The sequence below is a fragment of the Xiphias gladius genome, chromosome 3 (assembly GCF_016859285.1).
Source record: "Xiphias gladius isolate SHS-SW01 ecotype Sanya breed wild chromosome 3, ASM1685928v1, whole genome shotgun sequence".
Lineage (NCBI taxonomy): Eukaryota > Metazoa > Chordata > Actinopteri > Istiophoriformes > Xiphiidae > Xiphias > Xiphias gladius.
The window spans coordinates 25954085-25966711 of record NC_053402.1 but is presented as its reverse complement, the minus strand read 5'-3'; the positions used below and the strand labels follow the sequence as shown (position 1 = coordinate 25966711).

The 12627-nt window shown below is 42.0% G+C and overlaps 1 long non-coding RNA gene across 2 annotated transcripts; it reads left to right on the top strand.

Moving 5' to 3' along the window:
• Positions 1-6566: 6566 nt before the first annotated feature.
• LOC120786674 lies at positions 6567-11150 on the top strand. 2 transcript variants are annotated; one of them, XR_005706745.1, is made up of 5 exons: positions 6567-7107; positions 8012-8075; positions 8818-8904; positions 9071-9639; positions 10771-11150. It is a non-coding gene; the product is annotated as an uncharacterized LOC120786674 (long non-coding RNA). The 2 variants fall into 2 exon arrangements; XR_005706744.1 differs by lacking the exon at positions 8012-8075.
• The last annotated feature ends 1477 nt before the right edge of the window (positions 11151-12627 follow it).

The following is a 12627-nucleotide window of genomic DNA, read 5'->3' as shown; positions in this document are numbered from 1 at the left end:
GGACATCTTTACCTTTCAGAAAAATGAACACATATTTACTTTCAATAGGTTTCTCACTGTTGCTATAGAAACAGACTTAAACGACGCGTTCTGTCTGAACTGAAATTTAAGCATCATGAACAGTCGACCCCCCCTCCTGCGTTTATCTCTCCGTCCCTCACTGGTTCCGGTTAAAAAGGTTCCAGACCTTTTCATTTGGGTTTGAATCTTTTCCTTTCTTTTTCTTTTGAATGTTTCGATTTATTTTGTAAAACACTGTAATTGTTTAAAAAGTTTATCTGTGTCTCTGTAAAACACATTTTCATATTCAAAGCCAAATCAATCAGTGATCATCATCATCATCATCAGTATATTGTTGTTGTTGTTGTTGTTATTTATTAGATCAGGACAAACCCTCGAGATGGATCTTAAAACAAAAATACACGCAGTAACACACGCATAGGTAACACACACAGTAAATGCACACAGTAACACACACACGCGCACACACGCACACACACACACACAGTAACACACACACGCGCACACACGCACACACACACACAGTAACACACACACGCGCACACACACACACACACACACACACAGTAACACACACTCCTACCTGACTCAGTAGTTTTCGCTCCATCTCTGTCATTCATTCATCAGCAGGGTCACGCGCGCTCAGACACGCGGAGGTCCTTCCGATCACAGCCTTGTTCCACACGGTCTGGTCCGGCTGAAGTCCCGCGTCATGTCGGTCCGAGCCGGGACAGATCGATGAGACAGATCCGCAAAAGAGGAATAGACGAATTAATCCGAGCCGAGCCGAGCGGAGCCGAGCTCGGCTACATCCAGGCGGCGGAGAAACGAGCCGAACCAGAAAAGGATCCGGGATAAAAGGAAGGGAGGGAGAGGGGTCTGGGTCTGCACGGATCTATCTGTGTTCCGGGTCCGGGTCTATCCTGGTCCGACTCTGTCACTGATCCTCCGGACCGAAAGCTGTTACTAACGCGCTGACTTACTGCCGGTCCACACTGACAGACCGGAGCAGCGCGTGCTGCCGGTGAGGAGGCTGCCGCAGAGCACGAGCCAATCAGAACGAAAGAGGGGGGTGGCGGGAGACAGAGAGATGGACGTTGAGACGGAGGACCGGACCAGTCTCATGTCTAAAATGTCAAACTGACACTTCTTCATTTCACTCACTTCTGTAAAAACATAAAAGAGCTTTTATTTTGAAAAGAATATGATTCTGATGAGTTGGAAATAACAGGAACCTTCCTACTCCGCTGCAGGTTTATTTGGCCGTTTTCTCCCTCTGACTTGTCTAAAGTCCTGGTGTCGACACAGGGACCTGCTGATTTAAGGACGTTTGAGCCGAGACCTCTCAGGTAATCAGGTACACACGCGTTATATGTTATCCATAACACCTTTCTCTTTCCATGTTTCAGCTGACTCTGTAGAAGTACATTTATAGCTGTCCAGTCCAGACCATGTCAGTGAGTCCAGAAGGAGGGACCAGGTTTGCAGCCAGTGGATCTGGTGTGTACTGCGGAGGCCCTGAAGTCTTTAACTGTGATCATTCGTTTTATTTTGTGCATGGATGATGTTAACTTTTCAAAACAACTGTTTTTATTTTATTTGCAGAATATCAAAAAGAAAATAAAGTATAAAGAGTCAGATCAAAATTAAAAGATGAAATACTCCCTCAGTCATGAGAGATGAACAGGCAGAGACAAAAAACAAGTCTGATCAAAATATCTACAATCGACATTCATGAGCTCATCTGTGCAAACCACGGTCTACAATATACCTCAGAACTGAAAGGCACTTTCTATTCTGAGGTATATTCCAAATATAGAGCATATGCGGCATTTTAAAGGAATAAAAACAATCCTAAAACACCAGAATCAACAATACAATAAAAATTACAAATGAAAAACTGGTGACTCTTAATCATCAGTCAGTGTGTTTGTTCTGTAACGTTCATATTGATGAAAAGTCTTTTCTGAGGAGCTGGATCTTTAGCTGCTTTTCTTCCTTCACAATCACACACACACACTCATTGGCTCATTAACGATGTGAAGTCAGCGTACACTCCGATCCAGGAGCTTACATCGCAGAGCGGTTCGTCCTCTGCTGGTATAGGCTGTTCTGACAAATTCACCTGATGACCACTTTTATTTTTATCTTCTTTCCTCTTCAAGTTCACGTTGTCAGCAGCACCTTGTTTTACCTGCCAGAAGGAGACTCACCTGTCTGAGGATCAGAAACCCAGCGAGAAGGAGAGGAGACGTTTTACTGCTGAAACAACACAGAGGAACAGAGAAGTGTGATGCTGACGGGGCAGTTCGGAGGATAATGGTAAGAATAAACCCAGCAAATACACATAGCCACGGATATTCCTGGTTGTTGGTAGAATATCCATCAGGTACACGCAGACGGAGAGTAGTTTGGGGGCAGACACAGCGCACCGTCTCCAGAGAATACACAGAGCCGGACAGTGGGGTGTCTCCAGTGAAAAACCATTCCCAGCCGGTAGTTGACAGGGCTTCAGGAAGTAAATGCAGCCACCGGAGGGTTTGGGTGGTCTAGGACAATAGGTCGACTTCACACTCATTTTAACACCACCTCAAACTGCTGGAGACCAGTTTAAGTCCAGTTGTACATTTGGTTCATTAGGGATTCTCTGTGGAAGCTCTCGGGCTTTGAGTAAAGCTGCGGTCCAGTCTGACACATCCGCTGTAGAAGTTGAGTTGCCTTTTTTACCACAGTTTGCTTTGTCAGTCTGACCACGGCTGACACTGATGCATCGGAGAGAAGAATTACTGTCCGCTCCTCCCATCTCTCTTCACTTTCTAAAGTTCAGCTTCACGTCTTCAGAGATGATTCTCAGCCAGCAGCCGGTGTCCGTGTTCCAGCAGCTGGTCTCAGTCTGACCAAAACACATTGCCTGAGGCTGTTTGACTCTCTAACACAAATTTGGTTTTTAGTTTGAAATATGTTTAGGTTATCGACCTCCGGCACTTAAACTTCACTGTTAGACTGAATTGGTTTCTGCTTTAACAGTTTGAGTAACTGTTTCTCAGATATATTGAGTCTGATTACATTATTTAACCAGTCTTAATAGGATATTGTACTAATTTGATTGGATCATTGTTTTCCCCAGCATCCCTGAGCTGAACAGAGTGAAACACATCGGTTTTTACCCTGGACCACACCTCCTCGTCAGCACTGCAGCTTCTGGGAGGATCTTCCACGTCCTCTTCAGTTGTGAAGCATTTTAACTTTAACCCAATCGGTCCATGCACGCCGACAGGTCTGTTTGTTCACAGGTTCAGAGTTTCTGAGACAGATCTAGGAGCAGTTGTGTTGCAGGGTCGTCTGAGGACTTTAAAAGTCTGAGCTAGACTTATTAATACATAAAAAGTCTTTTTATTTCTCTGGGACACTCAGTTTCAGTTTCAAACTGGGTTGTGTGTGTGTGTTATGTGGAAGTGGAGCAGGTGGAGGTGTGACAGTAGAATAAAGTTTTTATCCTTCGGCCACACACTGAAACACGCTGTGCATTCTGGGTAAAGTGGACTGAAATACACACTGACCGTTTTTACTTTTTTAACCTGCTGCAATCTGCTGTTTAACCCTCACAACTCTGTGTGTGTGTGTGTGTGTGTGTGTGTGTGTGTGTGTGTGTGTGTGTGTGTGTGTGTGTGTGTGTGTGTGTGTGTGTGTTTGTGTACAGATGTAGGTTGATCTAAGTCAGTGTGGCTCAATGTGCAGCATAATCAAAATACAATCTACACACACACACACACACACACACACACACACACACAGTCAGATAGTATTGTGCTGCAGTGTTCAGTCTGATCGTTCTGATTGTCTTTCAGTTGCATTGAACACACACATACTTATACTTCTATATTTGTGAGGACACTCATTGACATAGCGCATTCCCCAGCCCCTTACCCCGACCCTAACCTAAACCTGATTCTAACCTGAACCCTAAAACCAGGTCTGAACCCTCAAAAAGGGCCTTTGAAGGGTTGAGGACCAGAAAAAATGACCTCACAATGATGGTTTAAAAGCCAAACTGGTCCTCACAAAGATACAAGTACACACAGACAGACAGACAGACACAAAAAAACACACAAACACACACACACAGACAAATGCACAATACACCAAAATAAGCTCTCTGAGCTCATTTTCAACATATTTTTGCAGCTGCTAATCAAATGCACATACACACGCACACACACTTAACACACGTCTCTCCAGTCAGATGTTATTAGATTGAGCAGAAAAGAAGAAGTGAAAGGTGAATTTTTCTGTAAGAGCAGAAAATCATCTCATTACTGTGTCTGTGTGTGTGTGTGTGCGGTCGTAGGCCTGTATGTCTTTCTTAGTGAGGACCAGTTTTAGTTTTAAACATCATAGTGAGGACATTTCTGCACTGTGAGGATATTTTGTCCCATTATCACTGCTTCAAAAGGCTGTTTGAAGATTTAGAATTGGTTTGAAGGTTATGGTAAGAGTCAGGTTGCGGTTAGGGATTACAGGCACGAGAATGAATGTGTGTGTGTGTGTGTGTGTGTGTGTGTGTGTGTGTGTGTGTGTGTGTGTGTGTGTGTGTGTGTGTGTGTGTGCGTGTGTGTGTGCGTGTGTGTGCGTGTGATGTGACAGTGATGAGAAAAATTTTTCAAACAGAAACTATAAATATGTTACACAGTTTTCATTTGTCACAGAGTGTATCTGTCATACTGACTGGACTTTACTGTAACTACTGATCCATCAACAACAGACACAGAGGTGCAATAAACTGGATCAATACTGACCTTTTTAAACCGATCAGGTATCAGTCATGGTACAGATTTTTCATCCATGTCATGATAAAATTCACTGTTTACTCCACAGCACCTCTGACCTCATGTTACATAAACAGGATCCCAGCTCCACACACAGATTTACTGAGTTTACGTTTAGGAAAAGAAAATAACAGATCAGTTCTCTTTATCGGTGGATGAAGTGAGCATCAGGTATATTTTTATGTTTGTTTATTTGTGCACATTACAAAGATTACTGTACTGTAAATGAGTGTTACCCAAGTTACCAAAAATTTATTTTTCAACAGAGCAACAGTCACTGAAAAACAGAACATTAAATTAAAGTACTTATTTCAAATAGATATAAACATAGATATAAACATACAAAACAATAATACATCTTCAGTGGCTCTACAGATGAAATTTAGCCTTTAGCTATATCTGGTGAAATAAATGTATTGCACATTGTCCCTATTAAGTAAACAATGAATAAATAAAAAAATAAATACCTATTACAGACCCCCTTGAAACCCCAAAGGACCTCGAGGACTTCCTCAGTGTCCCATGGAATGTCCTGAAGGACTCAACAGTAAAAGTAATAGTACAATAGAAAAATAAAAATAGTAAAAGATCTGTAGAACGTCTTCCATGATCCCTGGAACCCTTTTAGGGAACCATAGAACCTTCTCAAGTACCCTTAGAATTATTAAAGGACTCCTAGAACGTCCTCAACACAAATAGCGTGTAACTGTAAAAACCTTTCCGAAAACCCCTAAAAGTACTAAAGCCCACCTACAACCCCAAGAAGTTCTTCAAAGACCCCCTAGATTGTCTTCAATTACCCAAGGACCACTAGAACCTCTTTAAAGACCCACTTTCTCAAGCCCCCCTAGAAATACTAAAGTACCCCTACAACCTCCTCAGTGGCCACTAGATGTACTGAGTAACTACTACTTTTGTTACTTGTTTTTCAAACTAAAGATCCCTGTTAAATATTCCACCCAGATTTCTGGCTGCAGACTTGACATTTGTAGCCAAGTAGCTAACGCAACACTATTGAGTTATTGATTAATCATTTCATCTGAACCAATTAGTTTTTTTCTCCATGACACCTCCCGGGCTCCATAAACTGCAGATATAAAACTATAAAGAAACCCCTGCACCGTAGAAGAACATGGTGTGTTTCCAGATGTGATAATGACACTCACACGCAGGCCTCTGCATGTTAATGGAGAGATTATCATAAAGTGCACGGAGATTAACACCCTGGGTTTAGGGGGGTTCAGTTCAGCTTCACATTAACAATGAAGTGACACTTTGATGTGAAAGGTCTGCTCTGCGTCTTCCTAACTGAATGTATCAGTTAAACATTTATACCAACCAGAAAATGCAGCCACTGTCTGGGTTTAGTTCCCTCTCAATAAACAGCTTAGCACAATGAAGTCACTTTTATATTCCAAACAACTTTACGGAGCAAACATTTATTGTGTGATAGACTTTTGCGTTTCCTCTGATCCACAGAGAACGGTTGAGCTGTTTTATGATACAGTATTATGTAGTAGACTGCCGCTGGTTGTGACCACAGTATGAGTGGGTGAACCTCAGCTGTAGCATCATACACTCACTGAGCACTTTATTAAGAACACCTGTGCATCTGCTTATTCATGCAGTTATCCAATCAGCCAATCGTGTGGCAGCAGTGCGATACATAAAATCCTGCAGATCCAGGTCAGGAGCTTCAGTTAATGTCCACATCACACATCAGAATGGAGGGAAAAAAGATGTGATCTCAGTGACTTTGACCCTGGCATGATTGTTGGTGCCAGACAAGCTGGTTTGAGTGTTTCTGAAACTGCTGATCTCGTGGGATTCTCCACAGCAGTCCACAACAGTCTCTAGAGTTTTTACTCAGGATGAAGCAAAAAACAGAAAACATCCAGTGAGCAGCAGTTCATGTTGATGAGAGAATGGCCAGACTGGTTGGAGCTGACAGACAGGCTGCAGTAACTCAGATAACCACTCTTTACTACTGTGGTGAACAGGAAAGAAGCCTGCTGTAGTTCCTCCACCCTTCAGGTGGCAGCAGCTGAAGACCACGTCGGCTTCCAATCCTGTCAGCCAAGAACAGAAATTTGAGGCTGCAGTGGACACTGGCTCACCAAAAGTGGAGAGTTCAGGACTGGAAAAATGTAGCCTGGTCTGATGAATCTGGATTTCTGCTGAGGCAGCAGGTGGTCGGGTCAGAATTTGGCAACAACAGCATGAATCCATGGACTCAACCTGCCTCGTGTCAGCAGTCCAGGTTGGTGTTGGTGGTGGTGTTATGGTGTGGGGGAACATTGGTATTGGCATTCAGTTCATTCCAGTATGATAATGCACCATGTCACAAAGCAAAAGTCATCAAACTGGTTTCAGGAAGATGACGTGAGTTCAGTGAACTTCAGTGGCCTCCCCAGTCTCCAGATCTTAATCCAGTAGAACACCTTTGGGATGTGGTAGAACGGGAGATTGACAGCGTGAATGTGACGCTGACAAATCTGCAGAAATTATGTGATGCAATCATGTCAACATGGACCAAACTCTCAAAACTATGTTTCGAACATCTGGTGGAATCCAGGCCACGGAGAACTGCGGCTGTTTGAGACCAAAGGAAGGAACTACCCAGTATTAGTATGGTGTTCCTGATGGTTTAAATATGGAGATAACTTCTCCCATGTTCAAAGAGCCTGAAAGCATTCATAGTGTCGACCTCAGCTGTTCATATGAAAAGTGACAAGTTCAAACCCTGCCCACTTCCTCACCTGTACACAGCTGACCAATCACTGAGGGATGTCAGTGTTGGACATGTCCGTGTTTGTTTGTGGTGGGTTCGGATGCTGTTCGACCATCTGACAGGCAGATCTGAGGCAGTATAAGGCCTTAAAGCTAGTATTGGTGTTAGCATTAGCGTTAGCATTCACAGTAGCATTAGCATTAGTGTTAGTAGTAGCAGTGATCAGGTCCTTTAGAAGCAGCTGAGGTTGTTTGTGTGTCAAAAACAGAATAATTAAAGTCTATAAAAGGATCGGTTTACTAAACTGTATTTACACACACACACACACACACACACACACACAAAAGTGAGTTCAGTAACAGATATGACCGTGAGGCTCATTGACTATTGATCAGGAGACAAGACGGATTATTCCTCATTCTCCTGTTGTCAGATTAATTGAAGGAGTACGAGGAGGAGGATGGGAAGAGGATGAGAGAAGGAGGAAAGGATTACAGGTGCGTTGCAGTATTAATGTTCGTTAAATCTCTCTGCTGCCCTCTGGTGGACATTCTGTTAGCAGGGCCGCAGAGGGAGAGGGCAGCTGCTTAAAATAACTACTACAGAGAAAGACAAGAGTGTAAGATCTGGAGCAGTTGGAGGAAAGAGAGAGACAAACAAACAAACAAACAAAGGAGAGAATAGAAGTGGGGCAGAAAGAGAGAAAGAGAACCCCAAAATGCAAAGCCATTTAAAATTAACTAATGAAAGAAATGAAATGATGGCCAAAGAGGAACCAGGAAGAAAAAGGGAGTGAAAGAAAAATAAAAGCAACAGTAAGGAGGGTAAAGGAGGAAAAGAGAGTGAGGTTGAGGTGAGTAAATGATGATATTCTGCAAATAGTTTGTTTTCTAAAAGTTATAGTTCATCTAAGACGGTTGAGTCTTTATGATGATGGACAATCATACAAGTCGATTAGATCTCACTGCTGTCATATTCATAAGAATTTAAATATGTTCAGTTTTAGTAATTCCATATGTCACATATATTAAAATCATCAACAAAAGCTTTGAAGAGTCAGACAATAGAAACTGCAGAATTCTTGGAACAAAGAGTTGATCTTTAGTAGAGTGAAGTCTGAGTATTTTTTTTAATGACAAAGCAGAGTAGCGAGACGGGTGATGATGATGTGAATCATGAGGCTGAAGCTGTGGTCTCATCATACTGTATATAATAAAGGACTTGTCTTTCCTCCTTCAGTGTGAGCTGCAAACGAATTTCATTTCTTAAGTGAAAATGTTACTGCTCCTCCCAACCACACCCCTGCTCAACAGATCAGAGAAACAGGTACTCTGCATTGTCACAGTTTAGTGCTGAAGTTACAGACAGATCTGTTTCTCTAAAATATAAACTAAAATCACTGCAGGGAAATTAGCTTAATTTGGGGAAATATGGCGTCAATCGGAATTATCATGGGGAACCGCTTTAATTATTTCTTTACTGACTGTTGCAGGCCGACAGTTCCAGTTGCAACAATGATCGTCCTGTGTTGCCAGCATCTAATCCTGAATAACATCTGGACTGTGTCCTGCTTACATAACTTCCTGCAGGAGTTCTTAGGCACCACCCTCTTCCTGTCCGCTAGCATATCAGAATGTCCAGATGCTGCTAGCAGCTGGAAGACCAGGACCGAATCTGAAGTCTGCAATCAACCAGAGCAACCTCTGCTCTAGACTTAGCTGGACTCGTACCACAAGTCATACCTAGAAATTCACATACTTGAAGCCATCATTTTATATTTGTTTTATGTACAAACTTCACTTTTAAAAAAATCTAAGTAAGCAGGGAGACAGCTGTTCCCTATGTCTGTCCCTCTGCCTCTCTCAGGTGAGTGCGACATGTTGTGGGATGAACCCGACTTGGTCATTCGGTCCAGCTTTCTCCCACACACAGCGTCACCCTCAGGCTGAACTCTTATCGTTGGTTTTTCTGCAGGTGTACAGGGCAGGGCCTGGTCTGGAGGCACGTCTCGCCGCTCTCCTGAACAACCTGTTACTATGGCGAGGGTAACCCTGGAGATTGGTAGGTGGAGCTAATTCCAGTTGAATGTGTTAACGGAGAAACATCAGCAGGTGGCACGGTCACACCTGCCATAACATACACACATAAATTTGTTTTTGTCATTTAGGAGGACTTACACTGAGTTACATCCATTATCTGGAGACCAACCAAACACTGTGGACTGAACTGACCACATAAAAAAAAAGAGTGAGACATTTGGACTTCTCTATTTCATAATTATGACTTAGCATTACCAGAAAATGATGTTCTAACAAATTTTAGTTTACAGGATGAGCCTTTTGAAGTGCATCATCTCATTTTCACAGATCTTTATGACAAATTTGTGGGGAAAAATTACGACAAACCCTAAAATTTAATGGTGTATTTTCTGAGGACCAGAGTCCCAACAATGTGAGTGAGGAACCTGAAGGAAGTCCCCACAGAGTGCCTGAAACATACAAACACACATTGTTATTTAAGTGCAACACACTGAACATTTATTCAATATTTTATCCACTAATATTTAAAATAAGTATTTTACGTGGGTAAGGGTTATATTCTTTTTTTTTTTTCTGAAGCTGTTGATTTTACAAACCGTTTAATCCTGATGATTAAAATATTTAAACATTATCTGGAAACTCGACTCTAGCTGGGGTTTTTTTTTTTTTGTTTGTTTTTTTGACCTCTGACTTCCAAAGTAACCAAGGACAGGTGATTCATTAAAAAAAGAATGTGTACAGGGCTCATTTCATCAAGAGAGGCTCTGTCTGTAGAGATGAAACACTTAACTAAACACTAAAAACAAAATCTAATTCAGCTAGACTTGCAGGCAGGTATACCAGGTTCCAAGCACCTGATGAAACTCAGCATTCACCAGGCCAGTTGGGTGAAAAATCCTCAGAATATCTCCAGATTTGTTCAATTTTATTACCATATTAAAAAGTAAGTGTGTCACTATGCCATCTAATATCAGATTTGCAAGTGGGTTTTCCATATTTCATCAAATCGTGGAAAATATTTAGAAACAGAAATGAGCTTGGACCAAACCACCAGATTTCTTTTCTTTATTCCACAGTTTCTCATCAAGAAAATTTAAGGACATGGTGTTTTGTTCTTTTGAATTAGTTTTGTACAATTTTTGCCTTTTATTAGATGGTGCCTGTAAAGACGTGACAGGAAACGAGGGAGAGAGATGCAACAAAGGTCTCCATCCAGGCCTGAACCTGTACACTGTGGTCTACAGGCGGCATCCTAACCCCCAAGCCACGGGGTTGCTGTATATGGACTAGTGATGACGAAAAAAAAAGGACAAATCCTCTTTACAGATTATTTTTCCAGTTTGATATGTCTCAGGCCGGACAGTGAGACTACTTCTATTGTCATTAGTGTTGATAATTGTTTTTATATTGATCTAAATATTTATATTGCCTTTATTTCTTGCTTCTGCTGCAGTCATGATACAGCAAACACACGGCAAAGTCTATTTTTGTTGTTTAATAATAAAACATTAAACACCAGTAGCATTAACACAATTTTCGCAGTATGTGAAGTTACTTACTGTGATAGTTTCCTAAGTTATCAGCTTTATTTGCCTGAAAAATTTGCCCGAGATCCAGACCTGGGTACACTGAAGCAACTCAACACTCAGACATCCAGACACTGATCTGGACATGGTCACACATAGAAACAAAAGAAACAGATTTATTAAACAAGTCCCTGCAGTGGGATTATTTAGACTTGTTTTTTACATATTAACTTATTTTGTAGAAATCTGTGTCTTGAGAGAAGACAGAATAAAGCAGGTCAGTGCACTAAAATCAAAAATGACTTAGTTTTGCAAATTTCTTGACAATTTGATCAGTGTTGGAAATTTTTGCAACATTGATGCACTTATCTGTTTTTCATTAGTTGTAAGAAAATATAGCAGCTTTTTCATTAGTGAGAGTCGAGTCAGCTTTCATCTTATATATTATTGACCCAAAGGGTATCTGATTTGCAGACAGTCAAGTTAGGTCAAGTCAATTTTATTAATATAGCACCAAACTCCCTTTTAACAGGATGAAACCTTGAGCAGAACCGGGCTCTGGGTGGGCAGCCATCTGCCTCGACCGTTTGGGGAGAGAGAAGGAGGGGGAGAAAGTGGGGGAGACAGACAGAGCAGGAGAGCAGGAGGAAACAGAACATAACACAATGTAGGTTCCACATAGAGATGTATAATAGACTGATAATCCTAATAATTGAAGCAGGGGGTGTTGAGCAGGATCATGGGGCAGTAGGTGGTTTGTAGTCACAGATCCAGACTCTGCAGCACCAGGGGCAGAAATACCTGCAGAAAGCGACAGGAGGCGAAAGGAGAGAGACGAGAGAGGACAAAACTACAGGAGAGAGAAGAAGCCAGTTAGTAACGCGCATTGATGCCATATGAATGCGTACAGATGGAGAGGAAGAGGCGCTCGGTGCATCATGGGAAGTCCCCCAGCAGTCTAGGCCTATAGCAGCATAACTAGGGGATGGTTCAAGACCAGCCTGAGCCAGTCCTGACTGTAAGCTTTATCAAAAAGGAAGGTTTAAGCCTACTCTTAAACGTGAGGAGGGCGTCTGCCTCCCGGACCCAAACTGGAAGATGGTTCCACAGTAGAGGAGCCTGACAACTGAAGGCTCTGCCTCCCAGTCTACTTTTGGAGACTCTAGGAACCACAAGTAAGCCTGCGTACTGGGAGAGCAATGTTTTAGTGGGGTAATAGGGTACTATGTCTGCTAAATGTTAAAGCAGTAACAGTAACAGACCCTGTGACCTTTTCTGTAGCGCCATCCTCAGGACAACCTCTACAACCTTATTCTTTTTCTTTCTTTAACTTTCTGTGAAAGTCATGTTTAGGTTACCATCAATACAAGTCCGTTTTAAAAAGATAAATTACAACATTATAGATGAATATGAAAAATAACAAGCGTTAAGACCAAGATTACAAAGTGGAAATAAACTGTGTGGAAAATATCAGACACACACAA